The sequence below is a fragment of the Nipponia nippon genome, unplaced genomic scaffold (assembly GCF_047370975.1).
Source record: "Nipponia nippon isolate SJK-2023a ecotype South Korea unplaced genomic scaffold, ASM4737097v1 scaffold_8, whole genome shotgun sequence".
Lineage (NCBI taxonomy): Eukaryota > Metazoa > Chordata > Aves > Pelecaniformes > Threskiornithidae > Nipponia > Nipponia nippon.
The window spans coordinates 23,467,056-23,480,229 of NW_028262402.1; the positions used below are offsets into that span (position 1 = coordinate 23,467,056).

The 13,174-nt window shown below is 40.3% G+C and overlaps 1 protein-coding gene across 6 annotated transcripts in view; it reads left to right on the plus strand.

Annotated features, from left to right (window-relative positions):
- The window catches only part of ZNF462 (zinc finger protein 462), a 90,331-nt gene that overhangs the window by 59,454 nt on the left and 17,703 nt on the right, over positions 1-13,174 (plus strand). The gene's annotated exons all lie outside the window — the stretch shown is intronic.

A 13,174-nucleotide genomic window follows, 5' to 3' on the forward strand; every position in this document is an offset into this window, starting at 1 on the left:
CCTAGGCCTGCAAGTTGCAGGTAATATGTAGGACTAGATAAAAGACTGGTCCCAATAATAGGAAATGCAGATCTCTCTGACAGCGGCACTATTATGTCCAGCTGGAGCCAATGTTAAGTGTTGCTCACATGGTATAGCGTAGTTGGATTTTGCCTGTGTTAGTGTGTATAAATAACCTGCAATGCAGGCTGTGGTCAAGTTAATTCACTGGGGATGCAAAATTGAATTAGGACTGGGGTGAAAGGCAGACAAAAGGTTGCCTCACATTGTTATGAACTTGTTTTGTCGGTTGGTAGGTATGCAGCAGGCTAGTATAATTGAAACAGTTGCAAAAAGGGTCTGTTCTTGTCTGTGGATGAATATTGTGGTTGGAATAGGAAATGGAGCAGAATGACTTGGGGAGATTTGAGGAGCTAGCAGATCTCATCTTGCCAATTGTTGAGCCCTGTAAAAATGGAGAAAAGGGAAAAGGGTACTGAATTGTAATAGCAGAGTGCATGTCTGAATAGAATTGTTCTGGGACAACAGCCCAGTGGAACTTCTGCTGATGCTTTTTTTCCTGCAGAAATAGTTCCCTGAGGGGCCTTTCTTAGAACATTTATTTTTTTCTTTTAGATTGATTTTAGATTCAGATTAAAAGATGCAAATATATTTAAATTTCTGTGACTCACCTCTTTTAGTTCTGTGTTGGTAACAGCAAGCATATCTGAACTGTATATCCTGGAGATGTTTCGGGTGCTTGATATACTTTCCATGCAAGTGAAGTTAAAAGTCGAGTAGGTGCTGAACGTTTTAGGTAGGCCCATCCCTGGCAACTACATTGTCATTAGAAAGGATAACAGCCACTTTAGTGCTTGTATGCCTCTTTCAGGGCAATAGTGCAAGGTGGTGATTGTGTCACTCTCAGTGAGTCAGCAGAGAAGGCTTTCTTACAGAGATGTCTTTGAAAGATGCTGCTTTTTGTATCCTACCTCTCTTTGCGTGGTTGGGAGATATTTTGATATGTAAGGAACCTGTCTTCATTTTATCCTAATCTAACTAGAGGTAAAGCACTCAGGTTGTTTGGGGGGGTGGGGTGGTGATGTTTTGGTTTGGGGGTGTTTTTCTTACAAACAGCCACAAAAAAACCAGCAATTGTTGATTTCCAGTACAACTTTTCTCTGTCTTGCATAGCATAGGGGCACCAAATAGTTTGTGGGGCCCAGCTCTTGTTGAAATAATAAGATTGCTATTGTGGTAAAATGTTCTTTTGCTCTCTGGATAGTTTACATGTATTTTTCCTCTTGCAAGAAAGAAATGGTGGTGTTTGACTATTTATTTGCATTTGTGTGGTTGGCTTTTTTGTTTGTTTGGACTTACTTACTCATTTGCCCTGTCCACTGAAATGTAGCTTAACACTTTTGAGAACTTATACTGTAGAAAATTCAGTGTAAATTGAAATATTACAAATTGCGAGGAGGATTGGGTGAATCCCCTAACAAGATCTGTTTCCGTGTTCTTTCACAGTCTTTGTGAGAATCAGAACTTATATTCATGTTAATCTTTGCCCAGAAGGGTTGTATTGATTTATTGATGATACTGTCATCCTGTGGGGCAGTATGTGTCACAGATAGGGGTTTCCAGTGTTGCACTGTGCAGGGTCAGCTCCGTTCCTGTTGACTGGAGTGCAAGGCAGTGGAATCCCACAATCTGCATTGTCAAGGCATAACATTAGAAGACTACTGTTTCTTTCAATAAGGAAGAGTTGGAAGCAAGGCTGAGGTGCAAAAATTGTTGACTGAACACTAGAAAACAGGAATAGGAACCATAGCAACAGGTGTTATCTGCAAAGTGATCATCAGCTAAGGAGAAAGCACAGGGCAACAGATGCTGCTTGTGTAAGCACTGGTGTTACACATGTCTGCTTGTATTCAAGGGCTGTGGAGGTGGTGGACTGCCTTCCTCTTATAAACTGGAGAAATCCATGAGTGCAACCTATTGTCATAAAGCTCATAAAGCAGAATGACTCAATAGATTGATAAACGGTTTTGTGTTATGACTTCACCCTGAGCAAAAGCTTCTTGGGAGCATGTGAAATACTTGCCCTAAATTGCCCTTGCTAGTACTACTGCTTTTCTGAGTAGCTCTTTTTTTCATGACAGTAATGCCTTTGGCCTGACTGTGTTGCAGAGCAAAGTACTTTACTCATATGGCTGGCAGATTTGGAGCCTCATAAATTTGTTTGTATCATGACTGTGTGCAATAATTCAAAATAATAGTTTTTTAATTTTACTGATTAAGAATATTGAATTGTCAAAATAAAACAGTAAAGTGCAAGTGATAGACTAGACAGACCTGGACGTGGCTTCTAATGTCTTCTCAGTCATGCTGCTATTGTACAAGATCATTCCTTTTCAGTGGTAACCAGTTCTTGAAATGTAGAAAGCAGCACACTGTGTGTGTGCCCTTGAAGCTCAATAATCATGCTTTTCAGTGTTGTGCAAACCAAACGGGATCTATCATTAATACCAGCACACATCACAAAACACATGCAGGGTCAGAACTAGAAGATTTTTTGAGTTTCCCAGTACATGGTATGTCAACATCTTCATTAAATTTAACTACTTGCAGCAGCAAATGCATTGAAAACTGCTAAGTGAAACACCCAGTGCCCCGTTCCAGCTTTTTCTGAACTTTAGCCTTTGCCAGTGGAAAAGAACTTTGCCTCATCTAGAGACTGAAATATAAATACATCTGCTTACTTTGCCAGAGCTGGGCTGGGTACAAAACTGCTTGACTAAGTCCTGTTTCTGGAGCTGTTGTTTAAGAACTGTAAATCCCTTCCCATTTCTGTACACTTTTTCAAAGTGTATAGTGGGTAATCAGGATGTGTGTCTTCTATGCTGCTTGACAGATGAAATCTGGAGGGGTGCAGAGGGCCTTTAGCAAATTTGCTAAAGCAATTTCATGTACTACCAGAATGAGAGGAGGACAGTGGGAAGCAAGGAGCCTTTTCAACAAAATTCTCTCAACTAGTGCCAATGAGGCAGGATTGTTACAGTGATCCACTCAGCCCTAGAGCCACACATCTCCCTCTTCCTTCCACCCTTCAGAAAAGAGGCAAGCTTTCCATATGCTCACACATACTACCCCTGATTTTAATTTTTTTTTAATCCATACCATCTTTGTGGCTGACTTGTCTATTTCTATTTGCATGCACTGTTGCTCTTGGTAAGGGATATTTTTCTAACTTTCCAGTCAGGGCAGAAAGTTGCTAAGACTTCACCTTTGGTGCTGTTTCTCTCTCATTATTGCTACTGTGTTAGCTGTAGTTAAAACTCTTAGTTTTTTATGGCTGTTGCTGTCTGGGGAAGACCACAACGGTCAGAGTCCTCACAGTCTGGAAACCTTGCATTGGAGCCTGTTCTTTGTATTTAGTTTGGGGGTTCGTTTTTTTCAGGGGGAGGTGTTTGGACCCCACTTTTTCAAAGTTTGAGACCCTTTTATTTGACTGTTTGACTGGGGAGGCAGAGAGCCAGTAGTGACTACAGGGCAAATTCAGGCAAAGCTTCAATACTTAATTGCTTTAATTGCAAGGTGAGTTGGAAGGATAGCATCCATGTTAAGGATGCAAGATGGTGATCTGCATACCGCAGAACGTAAGATGCCTCTGCTTTTGTAGTTACAGTCAGGCTGCAAAGAGCAGTCTACTTGTTCTGCCTGTTTCCCCACTTTTGTGGCCCGTAGGAGTGATGCTGCACGCTCATTCTGAAGTATCAGATTAACCCTTCTTCCTTGCAGGCTGTTTTTTTTTCCCCAGCCATGTTCCTTCTTTCTCTAACCTAAAGCAAGTTTCTGCTTTCCCCTCAGACTTTGCCTGTCTTTCCTTCCCAGAGGTGCTGCCAGTGGCCACACTGCCTGCCAGTGCTTGTTAAAAATCTCTGGTACTTGTTGGTGTGTCTTCTTGTGGTCAGCATTAAACTAATTATCAAATGTTGGATCAGATGGGAGCTTTTCTCCTGCATCAGATTGGCAGGGACTGATGGAACAAGTGCAGGTCTTGTTCACCTCCAAGTTTACTGAACAAACTCCTCACTGTTTCAAGGACCTAGGGCATTGAGGATGACCTTGTTCTGTGCAGCTCTCTTCCACTGGTGTGTAGTTGTTCGGCTTTTGGCCTTTTCCTACAGTGTGTTGAGAACAGTTTTGTGGCTAGTGGAACAGAGGGAGATGTTTATTCTGTCCTTGGCTGTGCTCAGGGGGGTGTCAGCTTGCTGTTCATTGTGCTCTTTTCTGGTCCTGAGCTTTTTGTGCTTGAACTGAATGGGTAGAGGCAAAATTGAAATGCAACAGGATGGAGACAGGAACTCATGCAGCTGGGAGAAGGCTGCTGTCAGTCTTTGTATGGATTTGGCCAGCCTGCTGCGATGGGATTGATGTGATATGGAAAGACTTGCCTGGGGTAGAGAGAAGACAGAACAAGTTGTTTGGGTGGATCAAGTAATAAATGAAGGAAGAAACACCTTCTGGATTCCTTCTGGGCAGACAGAAATGACCTGATTGCACCCACAGGGGAAAGAAAGAAGTGTATCTAGACTCCTGTTGTTTTTTTTTTTTCCTGAGGTTTTTGCTTTCTTTTGGCTCTGACTTTCATGTTCAGGATAGGAGATGAAGTGGTAAGTGATGCTCTCTTAGCTGTCAGGTACTACTGCTGTCCCTGGAATTTGTGATCACTCTATATAAAGTAAAAAGGATGCTGTTGCTGTGAAGGGATACATGGTATGACTTGACCAGTTCTGTGCAAGAGAGCATTTCTGCAGGCTATTGTTCCCACATGCTAGTAGCCGTCTTCTGTAAGCTAACTGATATTCTCCCTGTCCCCTGAGACTCCAGTTACTTTCTATTGATCTAAAACCTGCTAGAGGGATTTGGTGCTTGACAGAGAGGTAAAACTCCTTTGCTCATTTTAGCTGTGTTGAAATGGACATATGTCATCATCATAGTTGACGGCCCAAAGTTTGACGTTTAAGTAGCTGGTTTTATTTCTTCTTTAAGGGACATTGTTACTACATTTCGGTACTAATGCTTGAAAATACTGCCCAAAGTGGTCTGAGCTCAGAGCTGGTGATAGAGATGAGACCTTTCTGTTGGCAATAATAATAATGTCAAGGTGTATGCTGGAGGTCTCCAGAACAAATTACAAGTCCCTGAGCTCTATTAGAATGGATCCTCAGTACCCATATATTGTCTCTGTAAATTTAGGGCCAGTTTTAAAGCAGAATGCAAAAGTGTAGCACTTGATAAGGCTGGATTTCTTTCCCCTCTTCCTTTCAAGGTTAGAGGAAAATGGGCATTTAAGTGACAGCAGCATGTCTGTTTGTGGCTGTGTGTTTGTATTTATACAAATAGTTAAAAGGCCAGAACAATAGAGAAGGAAATGTGGAGTGCTCCTGCAAAATATCTGATGAATTGCCCATAAAAATAAGGAAATCATGGAGCATAATAGCATGAGGATAGTTTGGTTACTGGTGCCAAAAAAAAAAAATTGCTCTGTAGATTATTGTCTGAGTGAAGAATCAATCAAAGTAAATTCAGAAAAGAACCTGTTACCAGTAAGTCCTTTTGGCAGACTGGTTAAATCAGCATCTTGCTAAAACTATTCCCAGATCTGTTTGTGTTCCTCTCTTCTGTAAGTGGACTTCCATTTATGAGGTTTGAGTTTAGCTCAACAGAGTAAGGAATAGTTAGCCAATTTTTTATTTTATGCATTTTGTGGAAATAGGTACGCACATGGAGATCCCAATGTTTGACATGTAGCAGAACTCTTGGTTTTAAATGCCACCCTGTATATAGACAATGGAATTTTATTCCTTGAATAACAAAAGATAAGAATATAGGGTTGAAACATGACGAACAGTTTGAACAGTTCACCTAGTATAAGCCAGTGGCAGCAGATTCTCAGCCTGCAACGTTCTTTAAACAGAAGGCAGTGGATAAACAGAGGTGAAATAACATGAATGCCAGAGCAAGGGAAACATCATGGCACTCCCCGTGCATCATCTCTGTGTTGTAAGCGAAAATGGCAATGGGCAAAGCAACTGGTGGGGTTAGAAAGCTGTAGTGGCTTGCCACTGACATTGCAAAGGTTGCAAGTGGTAGAGGAGCTACTGAAAGAGCCTAGTTTATGAGAGGGTTGCGTGCAGCCTAAAAGTGACTAGTAAGTGGCCAGGTCACCTCAAGAACTCCAGTAAAGTCAAATTCAGTTGAAGCCAGGAAATAAATTTTGTTGTGAGGAGGGTGAATGAAAAGAAGGGATAACTAGAAATTAAATGGCTATATGATGAAGTGTTTCCTGAGCCCTAAAACTGATCCTTCCAAATCACAGCATTAGCAGAGCAGGGTAATGATTCAGGCACCGTTCATGACCATGTTGTGCCTGTCTTGAAAGCTAATGCTAACGGGAATTCCAGGTAGTGTTGGACACTCAAAAACAGGAGGGCATGGGAAGTTCTCGGACTGATCCTTCTGATGGAAATAATATGCTATAACTTATTTCATCAATTACATTACTCCTTCCTAAGTCTTACACAATTCCTACTGCTTTCCTTTGCATCATCTTATACAGAGTATTATAGCCACTGTCTCCTTAATCTCAACTATGAAACTCAAAGATTCTTCAGTAGGCAGCAGTATGAGACTCCCTCTGTGCAAAGGAATTTGGATGATAAAATTATTTATTATTTTATTCTTCTTAGATTAAATTTATGTCCCTTTGAAATTATTTTGATATTAGCACAAGAAGCTGCATAGCATATATCCTGTCTCATTTCCATTCAGAGATAGATGTGCACATAACTCAAAAGGGAATTCAAAGTTATAAAGAAACATGGATGTAGTTTCTCACCTCTTTAGAATAAACAAGATTGCATAGTCCATGTATCTTTCTGTTTGCCTTCTTCTGAGCCTTAGACATATACATAATACCGTTCTCACAAAAGCTGGTCCAAAATGATCCAAAAAGTGTCCTTTACAGATAGTGCTGAAATAAATTCCTCCAACAAGGTTCTGGGGGTTTGGTGGTGGGTTTTTTGGTTTTTGTTTGTTTGTTTGTTTGTGTAAATCCTTTAAATGGCAATTTTATTCCAGGGCTTTATTTTCTTTCCTCTGTGACTACTCTTTTCTTTTGTCTTTCGAAGTGTGCGAACAAGGACACAAAGCTTGTTTCCTTTACATCTTGTTCACAACATCCTAGCAATGTAAAGGTTCTTTAGTAGAAATGAGAATTTAGGTAGAGGATTAGGTTCATATTCTGTTTTTAAACATGCAATGAATAAAACTTCCTTGTACTGTATGGTTCCCTGAGCTTCATGAATGTTTTGTTGCATCCCTCTGAGTCTTAGTCTCTTCTATCTTCCCCTCCCCTCAGCTTAATTTATTGCCAGAACATTTTACCCTCCCACATATTCTTCCTTCCAGGTCAGTGCTGCATGGCATAAAGTGAACATAAATGTGTGTAGTCTTGACAATCTTTGTATGACACCCTGCTTTGCCACCTTCCCACTTTTCAAGCTGTTGCCATTCATGACTATATGCTATCCTACCACTAAGTGAGCTGGTAATTTTGAGTCCCATTGAATTTCGGAATGGATTATGTCCCTAAATCTTACAAGTTCCACTCTTAGCCTTATTTTATGCCTTTTAAAATAATAATAATTCTTAGTTCAGTCCTCTGTGCTTTTGGCCATACATTTTGTGTTTGTTGGTATTTTTTGGTATAGTATTGCATCTTGATTTGGTTTCACAAATATGTTTCTATCCAGAGGAAACAATTTGTCTGCTGCTTTTCTTAATTCCTTGGAACTTTTCTGTCATTCTTCATAGAAATCTTCTCTTTATGCGAATGAATTCAGAGAAAATTAAATAGCATTCCAAATATTTTCCTTTTAGTCTCTTTAGGACTTTTTCTCACAGATCCACAATGTCCTAGGCCTGTATTGTTACTACATTCCCTTTTTTCCCCCCAAAGCATTTTAAAGCACTTTTTGTTATTTATACATTCTCTATGTTTTTTTCTTATCTCAGGAGCCAAACATCCCCTGCCCCAGTTTTATTTGTCATACAAATGCTGATCTCTTTTGACTTCGGTTTCTGTGTGGATGTACCAGGAAAGTGTGGTGTCTTCATTTTTATTTCCCACTGTCTCCTTCTGGTCATTGACCTATTTAATTATTAGTAGTTCGCAAATGCAATAAGCTCTCTTTCCAGTGTACTCAAACAGTTGCTTTCCCCGAACAGTGCTTCTCCCTCCATCCCTATCCCTCATTGTGCAGGCATGCAAATGCTTGTATTGGATGTGTCTAGTTCTGTTCATCCTAAAAGGATGAAGCAATGGTTTGATTTCTTTCCTTTAATAGGTATTTTTTCCTCTGGTTTCTCAACTGCTGCTCAGTGTCTCTTACATAGATATGTCCTGGTGTATTTCTGGTCTGTTGTTGTTTGGTTTAGGTGTCTTGTTTTGGTGTGTTTTGCTGTTGCATATATGTTCATCAATAGCTTTGAAAATACCTACAAATAACTAAACCATCATTTAATTTCTGAGTAAATTTATGTATCCAGATCAGAATCTTTATTTATTTTTTTCTTCTGAAAAGATCCCAAGTTTTTCTTCTTTTAGGTATCTGAAACATGTTACATGCTGCAGAGGATCCATGAAAACTTGGATTTTCATTTTGCTTCTGTGGTGGATTTTCATTGTATATTTTCCCCAGGGGATGATCCCAGGGTATGCAGGTGTGGATCAGGCTGCATTTTCACCATTGCATTGCATTGCATTGTAGCGGAGACTGTGAATGCTCTTTTGGATGAGGTAGTAACTTCCAGTATTGTTGACAGACTCATTGTGCCAGTCTTTGTCTTTGTACTCCAAATAAAGTTTTCAGGGTGGCAAAATCACTTACTAGGCGTTTAAATGTTTTAGGCCCTCTGGAAATGCTGTCTCTCTTCACCCCATGCAGAGACACTATGATACTTACTTATGTATTATTACCAGCACGCAGTAGTAATTTAGATATGGCTGTGTTGATGGGGCACCCTGTGGACAGTCATTTCTACTGCTTTCCTTTCAACTAGTCATTTCCGCATTTGGTTATGAGAATGCTGTTGTATACTGAGGGTAGATTCTGTGTCTTTTAGATCTAGAGGTGCTGCCAGGGATTACACTACTTGCTATCCTTGTTATTCTTCCTGTGCACAGAGTCTGTAGGTAGGTGTGGTATGTGAAATCTCAAAATTGAGGTTTGTAGCATCGCTGCTGTTCTTCCATTTTTTATTACATTAATTACTGTTAATTTTTGCCTCTTGGCATGACTGTAAGTGTTCTTCATTTTATGTCAGATCATCCCGTGCTGTTACCTCGCTTTTGGAGTTGTGTGGTGAAGCCCTTCCATTCATTTTGGATAAAACTACTTTTAAAAATGGATCTCAGTGGTTTTGGTGTGGGCTTTTTTGTTTGATTGATTGTTTTAAATCAGTCAGGGCTAAGTAGCCCATTTTATTTCCTTGCACTGCGTATATAAACATGCTTTATTTTCTTGTGCTGCTTTGAGGCTGCTCAAAGAAAAAAAATGCCATTTTTTTCGTTAATGTGTAATAGGTACTTCCGGGTGTTTAATTTTTCTTCATTTTCTTCCCCTTCATATTTTCCCTTTGCCTTTGCGTTTTACATTACTTAATACAAATTCTCTTGACTCTTCCCTTTGCTTATTTTAATGTCTTTCTTCTGGTTTCTGACTTTGATGTAGGCTTCTAAGGCCATTTAACTTTTTTCAGACATGGATGGCTAGACCCTCTTCCTGCTCCAGGCCAAGGTTGTTAACACTTTCCCGGAGTGCTCCCAGTCCTTTGTGCTTGGGGTGCAGGAGGAAGACTGAGGTGGAACTTGCACTGTGTACAGCCATGACTCAATTGTTGGTCAGTTCTGAGGGAAAAGCTCTGCTCTCTTCCTCCTTCATCCTCCACTCTTACATCCAGGCATCCTGTTGTTGCAGCAACACCGCCAAAACGTGTCCAGCAGTTTGGTGCACAGCAGCTCGAGGCTTGTGTAATTGCTAATGCTTGGTCAACATCTTAAGTCAACCCAGCACTGTTTGGAACATCAGCCCACTCTTGCAGCAGAAATAGAGGACGTGCCTGTGTAGAAGTGCTCTGCAGTTTAAGGCAGCGCTGTTGCTCCTTGGCTGTGGATTTGCCTCCCTAGTCCTTCTCTCAGGTACTGCTTTTGAAAAATAAATTAAAAAATCCAAAACCTCAGCCCCATCATCTGTTTCTTATTTAGTGGCAGTTCATTCTGTGCTGTGTGCTAAAACACTTGTTTGGAAGCAAACTCAAGTCAGTTGCTATCTTACCACTGCCTTCACTGGTTTTGGAGTGGGCATGAAAAAGTGTGGTTCACCGAAGTCAGTGGAAAACCTCCCATGCCTTTCGTCGACTTTGGACTCTGTCCGAGGTGTTCCTGGTCGAGCTGGGTTGCACCTGCATGCTAGGATAGCTGTCTGGCAAGCTGATTCTCGGAAACCAACAGAGGCCCTATACACATGTGTTAATCCTGGGTGTTTTTCTTCAGGAAGTGCTAAATCTTGCACTCCAGAAAGATTGCAAAATAATGAAAGCCTTTGGCAAGGGAAAAGGGGAAGAATACACAGGCAGAACTAGGGACATGCGTGCTACCATTGTTTAAGTGTAAGACTTTCTGTATAAGCTCTTCAGATGGCTTTTTTCTGTAAATATCTTAACTATCTTAATTGTAACAGAGCAATATACTAAAAATTGTAAGGTGGACAGCATGAATCCTGGTTGAAGGAAAGTAAGAATTCAATTATTTTTGAATATTCTATATTTAAATATAAGGTAGAATTTGCTTTTGGCTATTCCTGATGACAAGAAAAGCTACTTTGTGTACTTTTTTTTTCTGTAGGAATAGACATGTAGCTATCTACTTTTGTAATTTTCACATACCAGATTCCACAGAAGTATGTAAATATCCGATTGAAAGTTGGGAAGCTGGAATAATAGACACCAGATGATAGTGGAAGTAAAAATATCTGAAGTATAGTAGATCTTCCAAACAATGACAAAAATTCCTTGTTCTGGAAATAATGGTTCTTAAACCTGTAACTTCCTTAGCAGTGGATATCACTGAGTCTTTGGCTTAGGAACCTTTGTGATGTGATGGAAATTTTTGATCCCTTCTTCCTGAGGAAGGGAACAGTAAGCTACAAACTAGACTTTAATCACTACCCTACAAGTAATTTGACTAGTACACATACAAAAAGAACTGTTTCCAGTGCCATGAACTTTTTTTCAGGCTGTCATATCCTTGTCAGGAAATCTGTCTAACTGCAGTTTGAGCTTTTAGAAGCATTGAACCTGGTAGCCCAGACACCAGGCTGCAGATATGCAAGTCAGCAAATCTGCTTTGAGCCATGCATTGTTTTGGGCCTCAAGGTCCTGTTCCAAAAGAGGGTGAGTGCATGGTTGCTGCCTTTGAGGGAGAAGAGACGTCTGCAGAGGTTTGCAGCTCCTCAGGCCTGTCCTTTGCCAAAGTAAAAGAAGTGGAGAGCCTGTTTCAAACACAAGGAAAAGAAAGCCCTGACATTTGAACGGCTGGAGTTCACTGTGAGCCCTCATGGTGAGCAAGCCTGCTGTAGAAGTGGTTGAAACAAGAGATGATAAATTCTGCATTGTAATCCAGCCTCAGTTCATGAGGCTCGGATAGGAAAAACAAAAAGTGTTTCATTCATTTTACCAGAATCTTTCATGTCTCTGCCTTTGTCTTTGCTGTACACCTGGTGATGAAGCCAGGGGAGCCCCGAGACATTTATCTCCTGCTTGTGTTTTGTTCGTGTGTTTGGTTTTTTTTGTTGTTCTAGTTTGTTTTTCACTTCTCAGGCATGTATAACCCCCTTCTGTGGTAGTGAGAAAAGAAAGCAAGCATTTTACTCTTTTGAAGACAGGTGGAGAAGTCCCCATACTGAGTGCTGTATAGGCCTGCTTGCCTTTTGTTTCTCCGTACTAATTGGTTAGAATGGGTGGTGTTAAGCTCCCACAAGTATGTCTGTTAGAGAATTCCTACATATCCAGCGTCAGGGAATTAAGCTTTGGAAAATGAAGTACCCATCAAAGTAGGAGGTAGCTGGTACAGTTTGTCCCCCGACTTCCCCTCCCCCTGCCCTTGCGTTTTTTTTTTTTTTCCTTCTTCCAGAAAGCTTGAGAAAAGAGCCTTTTGTCTTCTTTTCAGGAAGGTTACACTGAAATTCATCTGTGCTTTATTCATCTGCTTTCATTTGTGCCATTCATGGGCAGCTGTGGGTTATATAGGACAAAGCAGATGAATTCGTAACCTCCACATTCAAGCAGTGTGTTGGGAAAGATTCAACACCACCACCACCCCGCCCCTTTTTGGGGGGGTCCAACATTTTATTACAGTATTAAGTATTACAGCTTTCAGTTTCAGTACTGAGACATCTCTGGACTGTGTTTCTCCACATGCCATTAAAATGGTGTGACAGAGTTCTGCTGGGTTGTAGAAGGGATGTGTCTATACTGACACATCTACATAAAGAGATCTCTTTCTCAGTGTAGCAAAACTTAGCAGCTTCTAAGGAAATGTGGTTTAGAAGTTTGCTTTGCTGGAATTTATGATTAAATATCTTTTTTCCAATGATAAGTTCATTTCAAACATCATCAGCTAGGAGAACTTGAATTTACCTTTTGTGAAGACTGCTTCAAATGTGACAAAGTCAAATTGTATCATTTTGCTAAAGTTAACTTTTGATGTGGGTTTCTTAAATAAGTTCATGAATGAATAGGGAAGAGTATCCATTTTTCCTTTTTTTTTTTTTTTTTCCTTCCCCCTTTTAGATAGGCTGTTTACATTTCCTGTGCCAGATCTTCATCTGGTGTAAACTGGCATAAGACATTTGAGAGGATTTGGTCTGATTTATGCACCAAACACATAAACACTTGGCAGTATGATTAATGTGCTTTACCTTCACAAATTAAAAGTGTCTTAAAACCAGACTTCTTTTTAGACTACTTTTAATTGAAATCTGTCACTTCTTTCCTACTGATCACCTTTTAAATTGTAGAATACAAGTTAGGTTAGATTAAGAAGTGCTACACCTCTTTTTCTTAATCC